The sequence below is a fragment of the Pelobates fuscus genome, chromosome 4, assembly GCF_036172605.1.
Source record: "Pelobates fuscus isolate aPelFus1 chromosome 4, aPelFus1.pri, whole genome shotgun sequence".
Classification (NCBI taxonomy): Eukaryota; Metazoa; Chordata; class Amphibia; order Anura; family Pelobatidae; genus Pelobates; species Pelobates fuscus.
The window spans coordinates 332564704-332581520 of NC_086320.1; positions in this window are offsets into that span (position 1 = coordinate 332564704).

Consider the following 16817-nt stretch of genomic DNA (forward strand, 5'->3'; position numbering starts at 1 on the left):
CAACACTATAGTCACCAAAACAACTTTAGCTTAATTAAGTAGTTGTGGTGTATAGATGATGCCCTTGCATTCTCGCTTTTACATTTCCTGCCTTTTAGAAGTTAAATTACTTTGGTGATGCAGCCCTAGTCACACCTCCATGCATGTGAATTACACTGCCTTTATAAACATTTCCTGTAAAGAGTTATGTAATGTTTACACTTCCTGTATTGCAAATTCTGTTTAATTTAGAAATTCATATCTCCTGCTCTGTTAATAGCTTGCTAGACACTGCAGTAGCCTCCTGTGCGTGAATAAAGTTCAATTTACAGAGCAGGAGATAACTTTTAAAGTAAGTTAACATCTGATTGAAAATGAAACCATTTTGTTTTCATGCAGGCCGTGTCTGTCACAGCCAGGGGAGGTGTAGCTAGGGCTACATACACAGAAACAAAAGTAATTTAACTCCTAAATGGCAGTGGATTGAGCAGGGGCATGATCTATAAACAAAAAACTGCTTCATTAAGCTAACGTTGTTTTGGAGACTGTAGTGTCCCTTTAATGACTGCAATTGGCATACATATTTTTTTGAACATGACTTAATTTGCTGCTTTATTATTCAGCCAGAAGAATTCACTTTCTGCCAATTTACAGTTTACTGAAAATAATTTGTGTATTGCTTTGTGGAACACATTTTTATTGTAATATGAATATTATTACTTTGGATTTAAATTAGTTTGTCTTTTTGGGAGGATCTATATATTGGTATTTTGTTTTTTTTACTTTATATTTGGGCTTAGGCAAATTCTTTTCATTTGTTATTTTCATTGTTACTGTCTTCACAAATATAAAACGTGTAATTTAAAAATAATAACAAAACCAGACAAAATTTATCTATACCCAATGATCCGTTAAATTGAAGGACATTTTCTGTCACATTAAAGCTACATTTACAACAGATAAAACAAAAAAGCGGAAACGTGTTATCTTCGTTGTTTTCATATTTCACTGTTAATTGCATTCAAGTTATATTTAGAATATATAAAGCCTCCTCCATCTGGATTCCAATTGTAATTCAATTGTGCAGTAAATAAGAAACCAATTCAGTGTGATGTTTATAAAAAAAATATAATATGTTTCTGGGATTTTAGCTTTTGTTCAGTTCTTCCATATCCTTTGACGTCTGTGAGAACCATTCAGTCCTTTAGGAATTCTTAGCATATCACGTTCTTTGGATGGAACTCAAGTTTCCATTTAGGTGAAAAATTCTGAAATATACTGTATTTGTATTTTTTCTGAGGTTTCTTTTTCTTGATGAATGTTGTATCTGTTTAGAGTCCAGTAGTTGTATTTATGAAAATAAAAATATTTTTTCCCACTATAATTTTGTGCATTGTCTTTGTAAGTGCATGGGTTTCTATCAATACAGTTTCATTGTGAGACCTTGTGTGTGCCCAATCTAACAGTCAGAGTTTGTCCACCACAGTTTTAGTAAAGTAATGATCATTACATCCAGGCCCGGACTGGCTATCGTGCACACCGGACAAATGCCCCGTGGGCCGCAATGGCCATGGGCCGAGGCCAGCAGGGGAGGTCACAAGATCTCCCTCTCCGGTCCATGCAGGGGCAGCGCTATCCGCGCGCCGGCCCTGCTGTGTGCCTTCATGGGCAGGTGGGGAGATCAAAGATCTTCCTCACGGCCCACTAGCACTAGCAAGCGGCCGCCGGCTGAGGAGGAAGCCAGGAGAGGACTCAGAGGAGCTCTAATTTTTTAGCTCTGCCGGGTTCCTCTCGCGAGATTCGGAATTTTGCCATAACAATGCTCAGGATCTGGCAAGAGTGAAGGCTAGAGTTCACTCACCACAAGGATCACCAGGGATGATTGCACAGTCCTCCCTCCCAGGCAAAATGGGAGGGAGGGTTATATTGCCAACCAGCATTGAACCAACATGTTCACTTTAAGATGGGGAGTGCTTGTCATTGGTGATGACAAAACAAACCTATATAGCCCCCTCCCCCTCTCAGTGGGCCGCTGTGATTAAAAAATGCCTGGGCCGAATTTATTTTCGAGTCCTGCCCTGATTACATCTAACTCCATAGACTCTGCAGACTTATGGATAACTGTGTCCAAATTGGGGACGTGGCTATAGCAGTGGTCTTGTACATTGCGAGGGCTAATTAAGCTACCAACGTTGTCAATAGCTTAAGTGGTTTCACTAGTAATAGAGCCAAACAATCTAGCGGCAAGGCAGTAGTAGGCAGGAAATCAGAGCTAGGGTAGCTAACCATAATGGTTTAAACACAAGGTATCCCCATCAGCAATACATGTGCTCCTTTTGCTGCTGAATTTACAACACAAATGTGACTTTTTTTTAAACATTTTGAATAGCCTTAGGGGTCTTATGTTGTTTATGGATCACAGATGGTAAGTTATGTAGCCGCATCCTGAATACTGGGTCTGTTATTTGGTTCCTCTGCAGACCCCAAATCTTGTTCCCAGATGCATACATAAGATTTGTGTAGTAGGATGGTTGACAATAAAGTGTCAGGATGAGGCTGTGACCCAACAGGCAGAACCAAGTTAAACACGAATTATAGACTAAAATAGATGTATTACTGGGCATTAGAATGGCCAGATTTAACATAGAAAGAACAGTCAGTAGCAAACCGAGGCCAGGGACACAGACAGAAGCATAAACGAATAAACTAGGCCAGAAGGTCAAGGATATCAGAAATACAGATAGTCAGGAACAAACTAAGATCAAAAAAACAGATAAACTAACAGTAGGCGCTATCGGATAACCAGCTAGTGGAAACCATAATAGGGCTCTGAATACAAACGGATTTGGGTTTAAATAACCCTTAAACTCTGCTTATTGGTTCAAATATGTCCTATGACCACAGAATATGCGTGTGCGTCAAAAACGTGACAACGCACTCATGTTTACATCATGAATGATGTTTTCAGGGGCGGCGCTATAAATTAGCGCGCTTCTGCAGTGGCAGGCACTCGGGTAATGATAGATGACCTACTGGTCGACTTAGACTTCTTTGTCAGATCTATGGACGAGGGGCTTAGTCACTGAGCCCAGCCATGGTTGGTTGACATACCTTACATACCAGTCTAGCTTTGCTTTAGGAACCTGAAAGTTCATCAATAGGCATGATGGACGTAAGATGAATATGATATAATTAATATACCAGTGATTCGTGCTAATAAAACTAAATCCATCAATTGAGAATTTTGAATTAGTAACATGATATTTAAGAAATAATACAAATAATACACAGTTTATGATTTAAAACAATAAAAATTGAAGTAAAACATTTCACTCCTAGATTTGACTGCTTCATAAAGTGCTTATAGTCAGTTATAGGACATAGAACATTTCAGGCCTTAGAAACTATGGAGAAAGATAGAAACAAATAGAAAGTAGAAGAATGCAAGTGACAACGCAATATATGTTCTATATGCATTAGTTAGACCATTGTATTTTTGTTAATTTTTTACATTTTTGTAATTATATCCAAATATGTTAATTTATGATGTTTATTGTAATGTTAATGGCACACTCAAAATTAAAGATAATTGTTTTGTTCACTCGCTTATATAACTGCTTGAAAGACGCATTGTAAACTATTTTGTTAGCTACCAGTGTTACCAGATGACTTGTAATAACACAATGACACAATGTCTAATTGGGCCGTTCTAGCTACAGGGAATGGAAACAGGAAATGTGTAAGAAGTGCAATGTTTAGATGTTAATCTATTTTATATTTAGTGACTGTTTACAATTATTCTGCTGCACAGACAGGACTGTCTCTTGTGTGGATAATCTGCAAACCATATGTCCATAATGATTTTTACTCTACAAAAATGATTGATTTTATATAGTTAGTTATTACAGTTTGCTTTGTCCAAAAACATTTTTCAACATCTGTTTTCGTAGTACTTTAACCCCTTGAGGACACATGACATGTGTGACATGTCATGATTCCCTTTTATTCCAGAAGTTTGGTCCTTAAGGGGTTAAAGATTTCTAATGCAGACTTCTTAAACTTGTATGTGAAACATTGTATGGGGTCTAATTCAAAGTCATGGATTAGTGTACAAGTAGTTTTCTTATCATGTTCAACAGCTATATCTCTATCTAGGCAGAACAGACTACTAAAATAAGCTGTCTGACTTTTGGAAATTGTCACATAAATGGGTCAGAATAACCAACCAAAACAAAGAAGACTTTAGTTCACAAAGCCAGTTAATGAGGATCACTTAACTAGTGTAGCAGAGTTGTCATCAGATTACTATCGCATTAGCATTAAGTGGATCCTGGGCACAAAATGAAAAGATTGTAATTTTATTTAAGCATGGTCCTCATCAATCTATTGTTCTTGTAACATTTAGACATATGTGTAATTAATTGTTAAATTTCTCCCTTTATAATATTGTAAGTGCTGCGGAATAAGTTGGGGCTATATAAATGCCACTAATAATATTAATAATTACAAATTGCCATTTAGGTGATATACCCCAATGTTTCCGATAGACAAAAGTCTTCAATACTACAAAGAGAGAGATTAAAAAAAAAAAAAAAAAACGTCAGTCCTACATTAAATATTGCAGTTCTATAACTTTAGGGCCCTAAGAGAACTGTGCCCTTGCCTGGCAATGGAAATCCCAAGCACCCTCCCCCCTTGTCTCTCAATGCATCTTGGGTATGGAAACAACTCATCTGCAATGTATTCTCGAGATCTTGTGTCATTTTGTCTAAAACTGAGTTGGGGGGGGGGATTTTTTTGTCATTTTAGTCTTAGTTTTGCTATTCAGATTTAAGTTTACAAAATTCTGAATTTAGTGAATGAGCCTGATAGGATTGAAATAACATTGTCAATGGCTCAGTTCTTTGAAAAACAACATCAGTAATGCACAGAGCAATATCCTTTCTCCGGGTTTCATTTAGCTTGCACCTGGAGCAAATATGTTTCCAGAGGAGCTCAGTCTAGCTATGGTAATGAAGTATCAAAGATGAAATGCGGATTTATAACAACATTAGTTATGCTGATAATATTGGATTTCCGGAGGTCTCTCTTCAGAATATTAGGAGTCTATACTTCATTCATCTATTTAAAGGGAGTCTGTTTTCCAGCGGCTCTCAATTACCATAGATTATAAATCTGATACACAATAAGAATTATCTGCATATGCTGTTAGTAAATCATATATACAAACAAATGGCCTGGCTAAATAATCACACAGAAGCATAAACATGCAAATTATTTTTGGCAGTCATATTAAAGTAGGCTATGAAGGTTTCATTTCCTGCAGCTGTGTTTTTTCTTTGCTTAACAGGATATTTTGCTTTTGACCGACATCAGAATTCAATTTTACATTCTAACAGGATGGGTAATGAAATATCAAAGATTTACCTTACTGGTTGATGGAAGGTTTTTGTAATGTCTTGGACAAAAATAAAATTAACCGATATAAATTGTCTAGTTTTAAAGATACGTTTGTAGTTATCTTTCTCATTTGGAATGGGAATAATGGCAATTGCAGGGCAGTTATAATTATGGATGAGATTTATGGAGGGAAAATCAGTAATCGCTACAAATAAAGTTCAGTAGTCAAGTGTAAGTTACGTGGATGCAAACAAATTATTGAGAAGTAGGCAGCAGGATCATGATGTTAAAAAATACAAATTATATCACCATACCTCCCGAGTGTCCCTATTTAGGAGGGACAATCTCTGCTTTGGGCCCAAATCACTCTGTTCATCTGTTCTATCCTAATGTCCCTCTTTTCTAGGAGGTCCATATTGTTGATGTGTGAGTGTATAACAGAGCTTCACAGTAATAATACTCTCAGTATTGTGCCTTTAAATTGCAATAAATGTGTTTAGAAATCAGTCTGTTTCTCCTGAGGGAGGAGAATGGGAGGGAATTTTGGAGGCAACTGCAAACATTTGGGTGTGCGTCCTGACTCAGGAGCAACTGTATACAAGTTTATTCAGATCGCATGTAACCCAAGTCTGATTTCATAAAATAGGTAAAAAATCTGATTGACCTATGTTGGCGACAATGTGGTCATACAAGTACATACCTACACATGTGGTGGGAATGCCCCAAAACTACATAACTTTTGGATAAGCATAATGGACATATTAAGCAGGTTTTTTACAGAGACCAATTGATTTGTCTCCTTGGACCTTCCTTTTATATCGCATGATTGAGGAACTTCCCAAATCCCAAACATAATCAAAAACGTTTCAATTTAATCCCATTAACAGCTCGTAGAATCATTGCAGCAGGCTGGCTCAAAATGGATCCCCCAAGAATACAGGATGTTATCACAAAAATTGAAGATAATGCGGTTATGGACGAATTGACCTCTAAAGTTAAACATTCACAGGATACATTTTCAAAAGTCTGGAATTCCTGGAGAGAATTTAAATTTTTTATGACTGACATATTTAATGGGATAAGATTAGTGGAATATCCTCCTCCCCATCTTCTTCGTCCCATTCTTTTTCTTTTCACTATTTCTGTTATTTTCTTTTAAATAAGAGCAGAACAGATATTGATAATATAACATGTATTATTTCAGAAGACACAATAAAAAGAGGGAGTTTACTTTATATCTTAGATACTCTTAACTCAAATGCAAAATATATTATACATATTTAATTGTTAACATTAATCTTAATTTTTCCATTGTCCATGGTGTACTATTTATCTATTATATTTAATGTAATATTTCAAATTGACAATTATCTTGTCCACTGTAATCTTATATGACTGCTCATCTTAAATAAAGATTATATATATATATATATATATATATATATATATATATATATATATATAGAAGGCGTATGCCTGAAGTTGTGGGAGGGATTTTAAGCCTATTTAAACCCAGCAAACCCCTTACTTACCTGTCTTCGACGATTTCGGAAATTCCTCTTCCGGGTAGCGCAGACCTCTGACGTCATTTCCGCCTCGACACGAGTTACTCGTTCGCCAGCGTTCAGCAAGTTTCCAATCGTGAGTACTTTCGGCAAACGCAGTTCGGTTTTCGCATAGACGTTTACTTTCACGCTTCGGGGAAAGTGATTTAGAAGAGTTCAGCTGTAACCTGGTACATACTACTACGGTGGAAAATGGTGCCATATGTTGTATCTTACCCATTTACATTCCTTTTACATATACATTTCTGGTTTGAGCTGAAGTTAGGGTATCACCGAGACTTTGTTCTCCCCTTCATAGCTGTCAACACATACAAACCCACACCTCCGTATTTTCCGCAGCAAAGCCTATCAGTACTCGCTTCTTTTTTATTTGTAGAAACAATTGAAGAATATTTCATGCATTGCTATGAAGCCCGCAGGCTGGTTTGGCTTATATAATGCATTTTGCAGTTTCCGTTCCCATCACTTTCCTATTGTTTGTTTTCTCTGAGCCAATTCCAGTCCCCCAAAGTCTTGGAATCCTTTCACAGCTGTCAGTTGGGGTTGTTGAATTCTTTAGTAAAGCGTTAGCTTGATTATTCTAAGTGCTTCTTTTAACTTCATTACTTTTGTGTGACTTATACTTACTCCTGCCCATGTTCACACCGGACCTCTGTTGTAAAGCAGCTGTTTAGAGCAGTAAACGTTTTTCTGATAAGTAGAACATACCGTACTTTTATTTCAAATTCAGTTTTCCTTGCTGTTATATGCGCACAGTGTTGTAACAGAATAGACTTTGAGCGTGGCTATCTCATCTCATTCACACCGGAATGACTGCATCCAAACAAAATAACTCAATGATCCAGAACTGCTACAGTTTACAATAATGAAGTGGCTTTTTTTTCTCTCTTACCTACGTAATAAAACAATGTGTCACGCAGAACATGGAAATCAAGACTGTTTTATTTAAATTCTGCTCATTGCTCACATCTTATATCCTGAAGGGCGTTTATTTTGTTCCACATGTTTATACTTTACAATTTTCTTTTCCCCTTTTTCTTGATGGCAGAGGAATTCGTCAAGTGTACGGTCATTGTGTTTCTTAAAGCTACATAACTATTTTAGTGTTAGTCAGTCTATTTCGTTTTTTAAATTGTCAGACATAAGGAGATAAATGGTCATCGACATACATTGCTACAATTACGTTGTGTTCCCGTTTCAATCTGGTTAGTAAATTTCTTTCTACAAAGGACGTGAGTATAGATATTTCAGGCTAGGTCTCATTCTTTACCGCTGTTCAAGTACCAGGTTTTATGCATTACATGATAGGTACAACTAGCACTCGTACATGGTTATTTGTCAAGTACGCTTTTTATTATTTCTTAAAGCTTCATTAACCAGTTAATGTTCATTCTATTTCATTGTATGCTGTTTACAATGTTCCGTCCAATATAATTAAAACGGCCAGTATATAGGTATACTGCATGATAAATAATGGCTACATGGCCAGGGATTTCACTCGATCCGTGTATCCGTTTCTCTCTCTCTCTCTCTCTCTCTCTCTCTCTCTCTCTCTCTCTCTCTCTCTCTCGTTATAACAATGTTTCACTTCATCCGAATGTACGGCGTTTTATATTAGTTGTGCGTCTCCTCTTCCTAAGCTGTATCACAGAAACATCAGGTCATTACTATTCGCAAAAAAAAACAAAAAAAAAAAAACTCGTTTTACGTTACAAAACACGGCCACGATATGGCACCACGAGCCCCGAGGGCCATACACACATTCTAGTTCATACGTCCCGACCATCTGGACCCCGACATGCTCACAGGGCACTCCAGTTTCGGTCAAGCTGTATGATCCTAACTCATTACCACCCACGTTTCGTTCCGTGGTATGTCCTCTTTCACTAACTGACCTTCCCTCTTAGTTAGCAACAGCTGGCTGTCAGGTTCCTATGTGTCCACTAGTTATTATTACCCCTGGCTTCTTTGCCATAGGTTAGTGGTCCCGCGAGGCCAACACCCACCCTCATACTTGGAGGTACTACGCCCCTCGGGCCAAATCATAGCTAGCCGCCTCGCATTGTGGCATAGACAGGGCCTCATCTGTCACTCCCATTCTATCTTATGTTTAACTTTCACCGAGAGGCCGACACACCGCCACAACGTTCAGTGGCCACGCTACCCCCTCGCGCCAACGCATAGATAGAGCCTCTCAAGCCGCTTGGCAAATAGCAGGGCCTCACCTGTCACCAACCTAGAGTAATCGTTTCGCTGCATTGCGGCACTAGCTAGTCAGCCAGCACACACACACACACACACTCACACTCGCACTCCTAGTAAGCTGGGGGAGGGGCGGCATACTACAGACCCATCACGCATAATCACTGTGACAGACCCCTTTTGGAGTGACAGATACCATCTCGGAGAATTGCCGTTGTATTTGGATTATTGTGGATTTCGGGTACTTGTGGATCCGTACGGTACACACCGCCACGTGGAAAGAACAATGGGTCGCGGCCATTTTGACCGCATGGACTAATGACCGAACACTCACGAACTTTCCACACGACGAATTTCAACCTTACCGGTAACGTACGCCCGACGGATCCAAAGTACCGAAATAGAGACACGGGATCCAAGAGAGAGTTTTTGTTTATGTTACATGGTTCCTGAGCAAATGGTGCAAACGTGTATCTAGCGAACGGCCCAACCGATCTAGGGGATTTTCACGTATATTGTTCCCTTAGATCTCCGTTCCCTAATACACGTAGCACATTGCATTTTCGTTATATATTGTGTGTGTTATTAAACCTGTAATATTTGTGAAATATTCTGCCCGGTACAGTGGGAGTGACTCCCACTGTAAATGTATTATCTCCTCCGGATACGGGGAGGAGTTGTTGTACGGCATAAAAGCCCGAGTTGCAGAATAAACATTATTCCTATTTTGACCCTCAACACAGAGTCTCGTCTCGTGCTTGGAGGGGATGGCTATTACTTGGATTCGTAATTATTGGGAACCTGTTATGCTTTAGCTGACTTCATTCTTGGGGGAAAGGACACCTTCTCAGCGGCGTAAACCCCTACTACACCGGGGTGCCGCTACAATCACTATGTTTTAGATCCAATAACCAAATCAGGTATCCTAGCGCTTTATTTCCCGCTTTAGTTTCGATTGTGAGTTAAATACTCTTACAGTTATACAAACAGTATGGCAGACCTATCATACAGGGCTAATCCTAAGCTTTCAATACGTCATCATTTACGGGCTTAGGGTCTGCTAGATACTTAGATATAGCAGTACAAGATACCCAAATATATATTACCCCAACTTGTCACTCGCTGGTGATCCTATCATACCACATATACTACGTGCCCAGTTCAAGCTAGTAGAAACCGAGGCCAGTGGTTCCTCCAACAATTTGTTTCAGGCATTTTGTCTTACATATATTCAGTTAAATACGTATGTTGGGTCTCACGTTACCTTTTTTACGTTTCGTGTTGTACAGGTTAGGCCTTGTTTTGGACCATCGTCAGGTCCGCAAGACACTTACATACATACAGTGACTGCTTCCAGATTCATGCATTACAGATATACTATTTGTTACATTGCAACCCATTGGGGGGCATTTAGTACGTGGAGTTCTAAATTACCATGTTGACTCATACTATCACTTATTATCACGTCGACGTCAGTTATACAAACAATGCAGGATAAGCATTAGCAATCTAATAAGTCCGGGTAAACAGAATTCCCACTGGTTTCATATCAAACATCGAGGCATCACTCTGCCTTCATTACGACCAAACGAATACCATTCAAATCCTTAAACAACTAATAGGGACTTGTCTGCACGCTTGACGTTCACAGGGTCCTCCATACGCATTCAATTCATTTATCACGCATTTGACGTTGCACTCGTTTCACTTTATTTAAGTTCAAGAAGTCCATCAGGACTTACTTTCGGTCATGCTACATGTTTCGGTTTACGAAGTAACACCATAAGCGTCATATAATACAAACATTTACGATTCCAAGCCTACCAAGTAACTATTATGGGGTACTTACTATTCAAACACATATCATCTTTAAATTCAAACTCCAATCAAAGCTCCTTTCAGGTTCCTCTCTTGTGCCCTCATTTCCCTACAGTGACTCACGGCTTTGCATTCTATTATTTGGTTCGCATCACAACAGTTAGTTTCATTTGGTGCCTGTTACAGTCCTTTTTCGCTGTGGCTCATTGCAGTTAATCACAAGTGTAGGGTTAACACTCATCCACGAGAGGTTAACACCCTGCTGCGCGTAGTTAGTACAGGTCCACATGGCCCAAATCATAGGTATGGCCTCTCTCAAACACAGGGCTAATGGCACGGCCTCAACACTTATGGGATAGTCCTTATCTTCGCTTATTAGTTCCCGTTGGCTAGCAGCTCTACCACACGAGATATTCAATGGGCATATGAGTTTGCATAATTAAAACATATTACGTTTCCTCCCTCCTCACAGCATGCTACAAGAAATAGCTCCAGGTAACGTACTATCTTTATTTAACACTAACCCTGTCATCTCAAGTCTCCTGCAGTACCCCCCACCTTAGCCACTTCCGGAGTCCTGAAGTCGGACCTTGCTTACTCGTAACGGTTAAGCCAAAGGAACACGCAGTCCTGAAATCCTCTACAGGTCAAAAAAGGTCTAAATCATGCCTTGAGTAGGTGTTTTCCGCAGGTAAGATTTGTCTACTAATACTAAGCAAACGTACTCTACAGCTTACGATACGGGTAAGTATTGTATATGGTTCAAGTTAATATGTGCGTTCCAATGTAAATGGTTGCTTGTACAATTTTTGCCACATCTCTCAAACTATTCATGCTATACATTCGCTCCTTGTTAAGTAGTCTTGGCCTCAATCCAATTTCCTTCTCGGGACATTCATTCCGTATTGGGGCTGCCACTGCAGCCTCAAGATGTCAAGTTCCAACTCATGTGATGCAGAGGATGGGACGCTGGAAATCCTCAGCATGCAACCGGTACATTCCAAATCCAGAGAAGGAAATCAGGCTCGCTTTCTATAATATGTCTAAATGATGTTGTTATTATAAATAAATGTTACATACTTTTTGGCCCTCTTTTGCAGGCCTAACCTCGCGTCGGTTTCGGCACACCTCAACCGACTCTTATTTATATAAAACTACACACACTTTAATGTGCACCCCTTCCATAATCCCGTACACAAATAGAAGGCGTATGCCTGAAGTTGTGGGAGGGATTTTAAGCCTATTTAAACCCAGCAAACCCCTTACTTACCTGTCTTCGACGAATTCGGAAATTCCCTCCCACCACACCCTCTTTATATATCATTATATCTGGGTGGGCCCTCTTTTGCAGGCCTAACCTCGCGTCGGTTTCGGCACACCTCAACCGACTCTTATTTATATAAAACTACACACACTTTAATGTGCGCCCCTTCCATAATCCCGTACACAAATATATATATATATCTCAGTCTGTGTAAATAATAGACATTGTTCTTGTTCTAAATTTAATTTTAGTTGTATAAATTGTAATTAGTAAGTCACCTAAAACTTGGCAGAGTAGACCCAACCCAGTAGACCCAACCCACCTAAATTTTCAAGGTGTCCTTCTTTGCCCATTTCAAATGTAAATAAGTATGATATAATTTAAATAAAATATGTGTTTGCAACCTTGTGCTTTAGCTGTAAAAACAATGGGCACATAAATTACTTTCATAGTCACCACTCACCAGGCATGGTTTAGGAAAAAAATGCATGAATGCAACTACTAGGGAAGTTAATGAAAGCCTTTTGGTCATCACTTATGCTAATAAACTACATTCCAAATAAAGCTCACAAAGCTTAAGAACCCATGTTTTTTTTTTAAAACAGGATAACAGATTTCGCATACACTGCATATTTCATAAAGCACTCTATATTTGAGCCATTAATGCTCATGTTCATTTTTTTTATTCACTGTATATGTCCATACTGTATTGGTGTGGTGTCTTCATCGCCTGGCAGCCATCCTGCACTCCACACGGCTATATTCTCTCTGCAGTAATTCAGCACATTTTCAGTGAGTGTCATTTGATGCAGGCTAGCCCTCGCTTCCCATTTGGATCTTTTGCTTTGATCATCAGAGCTTCCATTCGGGCCCAGTATCCTAGCAACTGGTATACACTGTACACAATAGTCATGGCTCTGCCCCCCCCCCCAAGTCTTATGGCTTTGCTGGTGTAAGGTCACATGACCTTATAGGCCTGTATTTATTGTGGGAGAACATAAAATATTCAGATAGGTGTTGGAGGGGTTGTGGAGGCCTTGGGACTCTTTCACATATACGGTGGCACTGTGCAAAATTGCAACCGTTCTGGCAGGGAATACATTCACTGATTAAAAAGATAAATCCGTCAATTATAACATTCTCTCCAGAGGTGGGTTTATTAAAAAAAAAAAAAAACTCCCTAAGACATCAAGTAAATTAGAAAGTCTCATGGTAGGCCACTTCGATCATACCTTGTTATTGGAAGTCTACTACTTTAACATCAATTAACGAAGCACTGATTTTAGTGCTCAATAACAAAAGGTATGAACTGGCGTTGCGACAACCCTCAACTCAAAAAGTGAGTTTGCAGTTTCATTGGGACGCCTGGGAAAATGATGTAATTAAAGAGTTTCTCCTGTAGACAATTCCACACACCGTTACATATCAATATACAATTGGTTACATTACTCTCTGTATTATATTTTGACAGGAACAAATGCACTATTTTATTATTATACATTTGGATAGTACCCGTCCCTTCCCTTTTTGTGTTTCTTTTTGGTTATTATTTTTTCCCCTTCCCTTCTTATTTCTACTCGTTTCTATTATTAGATATTGATTTCTTTATATATCAAATTAATGTGAAATGTTTTTTTTTGGTTTTTTTTATAAATACTGTTCAATAAAAAAGTTTGAAAAGTAATGCTCACATGAAGGAAGCTGATAAAAATGACCTCTAAACCTCTAAGGACCGAGAGCAGCTATAAAAATAATAATAATATATTGGAAGGCGGGGCCTGAAGTTGTGGGAGGGGCTATATCCCCTTAAAAGGGACTCCCCCTCCTACCTCATTACTGTCTGGTCCAGATGCTCATTTGGCCTACCCTCCACTTCCTCTATTCAAATACTATTTAAGGTGGGCCCTCTTATTTACAGGCCTGGCACACCTCTACCGACTTTTAATTATTATAATAAGTATATTAACTAGCTATTTCATACTATACTGAGATGGCCCTGAATACAAATATATATATATATATAAACCATAGCTGGTACCAAGAGGATTGTGGTGAGGACAAACGCATTACAACTCCCCACAGTGCAAATACAGAAAAAAAAAAAAAAAAAAGTTATGCATCACTTGCATATATCTCAAGTTAGACTGTTGAGTCCTTCTTGGGTCCAACCTGAGAAGTGCACATGATGCATAACAGTAGTGTGTATGTATATAATATAAAACAAACTCAGGGTGCAATGTCACATGCTTAGAGATTTGTAAAATTTCCAGTCTTGTCACCTGGTGTTCCAGTTATAAAACAAAACAAAAGCAAAAACAGGAACTCACTGGTCATAAATTTGTGATATCAAAAGTGTACTCTTTATTCCAAACAATGTACAAGTCCTCCAGTCCTTGAGAAACTACAATAAATGTGTTGACAAAAGGACCAGAGGTGGTCTAAAATAAACATTCATGCACATTGTTTGGAATAAAGAGTAAACCTTTATATCGTAAATAAGACCAGTGAGTGACCATGTTTTCTTTTGTTATGACATAAAAGAAAATATGGTTTTGTTATTGCGCTATAATCATATATTACTTTTTTTTACATTTGCAATCTTATGTTACTCTTTGGTGCTATGAGTTGCCATCAGTGCAATACGCCATATCTGCAGGAAGAAGTCAGGTGGCCAATTGGGACACAGCCGGACTCCTGTCGATACAGACTGTATCCCATGCTTTACATGTAATTAGTTTAGAGACCTTTGACGGAGCTCCCTGTACCCCAGGCTGGGTACCTTCACCAAGCTCACTTCCTAGCTGGAACTGGGAAATCTGAAATCGCTTTTTCCCCCAGTTGCCGCCGCTGGACTGGGGTCCTTCTGCAGCTTTTCCATCCGACTAGGCTGCAGCTCTCCTAGGCAGGTATCGTCCTCTCTGCCTATTGCACTGCAGCCCTGCTTCCAGGCAGGTATCATCCTCTCTGTCTATTTCACTGCAGCCCTGCTTACAGGGTTTGCTATTGCCTTTACAAAGGCACTTGTGGCTCTCTGGCCTAGCTCTCTTGATTTATCCCAGGGCTAGAGGGATCATCATGCAGCCAGCCAACAGGTCAAAATCCACACAGGACACTGTTCCAAAAAGAACTTACATGCAATGTTTTAAATTTACTTGGGACTAGCCCATATGTTTGTTACATCAACCTTGCTGTGATAAACTCAATAAAATGCCCCAAGCATATCAGAAAACATACAGAAACTTATAACCAAAAATGTATGAGGGGTGTGGAAGACAATAATAAACACAAAACATCTCACCTGTCTGCAGAATTTGCAATATGCAAAGTTCTCAAGTTATTGTCACAGTGTTCCCCTGGTGCAGTTTACCTACCATGCACACTCCCTCCTCCTACTCATGGCACAAGTGATCAGCAGGTCAGGCAATGTTCCAACTGCTAGGCCCATCTGTCAACGTGTACGGTATTTGGAGGCTCATCCCACGCATGTCATTATGCCTTCCTATGTGACACAAGGTAGAGGAAGAGTGGTGATGTTGGTCGGAGATCCAGACATGCAAAGGGGGTGGACCCCAGTCCTTTTTGCAGGTGTCTTAACTGCTGGGCACCACCAATACTCAACAGTAGTAATCACTGAAAATAAACAGTAGACACAGGGAAGTGTTCTTAATTCAACCCTCAACTTTCCTCTACAAACACGTGGTATTTGTTTTCCATATACGTTTATGAACCTTTTCTGCCTGGAAAAAAGGGCAATGTCATATAATAAATATCTATATCACATAAGAGAAAACATGGTCACTCATGGATCTTACTTGTGATATAAAAAGTTTGCTCTCTATTCCAAACAATGCACAAATAGGTCTTATTTAGACCTCAGATTAGTTATTCTTGATTTAGCAGATTTTCCCTGTGTTGTTCTGTCCAGTTTCTCCCTCAGTCCATGACATACATTGAGTTCCAGCACATAACTTTAAAAGAACACTATAGGGTCAGGAACACAAATATTTATTCATGACTCTATAATGTTAAAACCACCATATAGCCCCCCTGACTCTCCACCTCCCACTTGCCTCCCTAAATATACTTAAATATTACTTGTATTCAAGTCTACAGCTGCTGGCTCTGCTCGTCTGCCTCTAATCTGCCTGCTAACAGCATCAGAAATGGTGGCCTGAGCCAATCACAATGCTTCCCTATAGGATTGGCTGGACTGTCAAGGAGGCAGATCAGGGTCAGAGCCAGCACAAGTCAAACAGAACCCTGGCCAATCAGCATCTTCTCATGGAGATGCATTGAATCAATGCAACTCTATGAGGAAAGTTCAGTGTCTGCACGCAGAGGGTGGAGACACTGAATGGCACCTCTAATAGCCATATGAGGAGTGACCAGTGGATGTATCCCTAGGCTGTAATGCAAACATTGCCTTTTCTCTGAAAGAAAGAGGAAAAAAAACTGACTACTGCAAAAAGTCTGAAGAGAATGATTATACTCACCAGAACATATACAATAAGCTGTAGTTGTTCTGGTGATTATACGGTCCCTTTAATTTCAAGAGACTGTTTTATCTTGCACCAGCACCTTTTTATTTG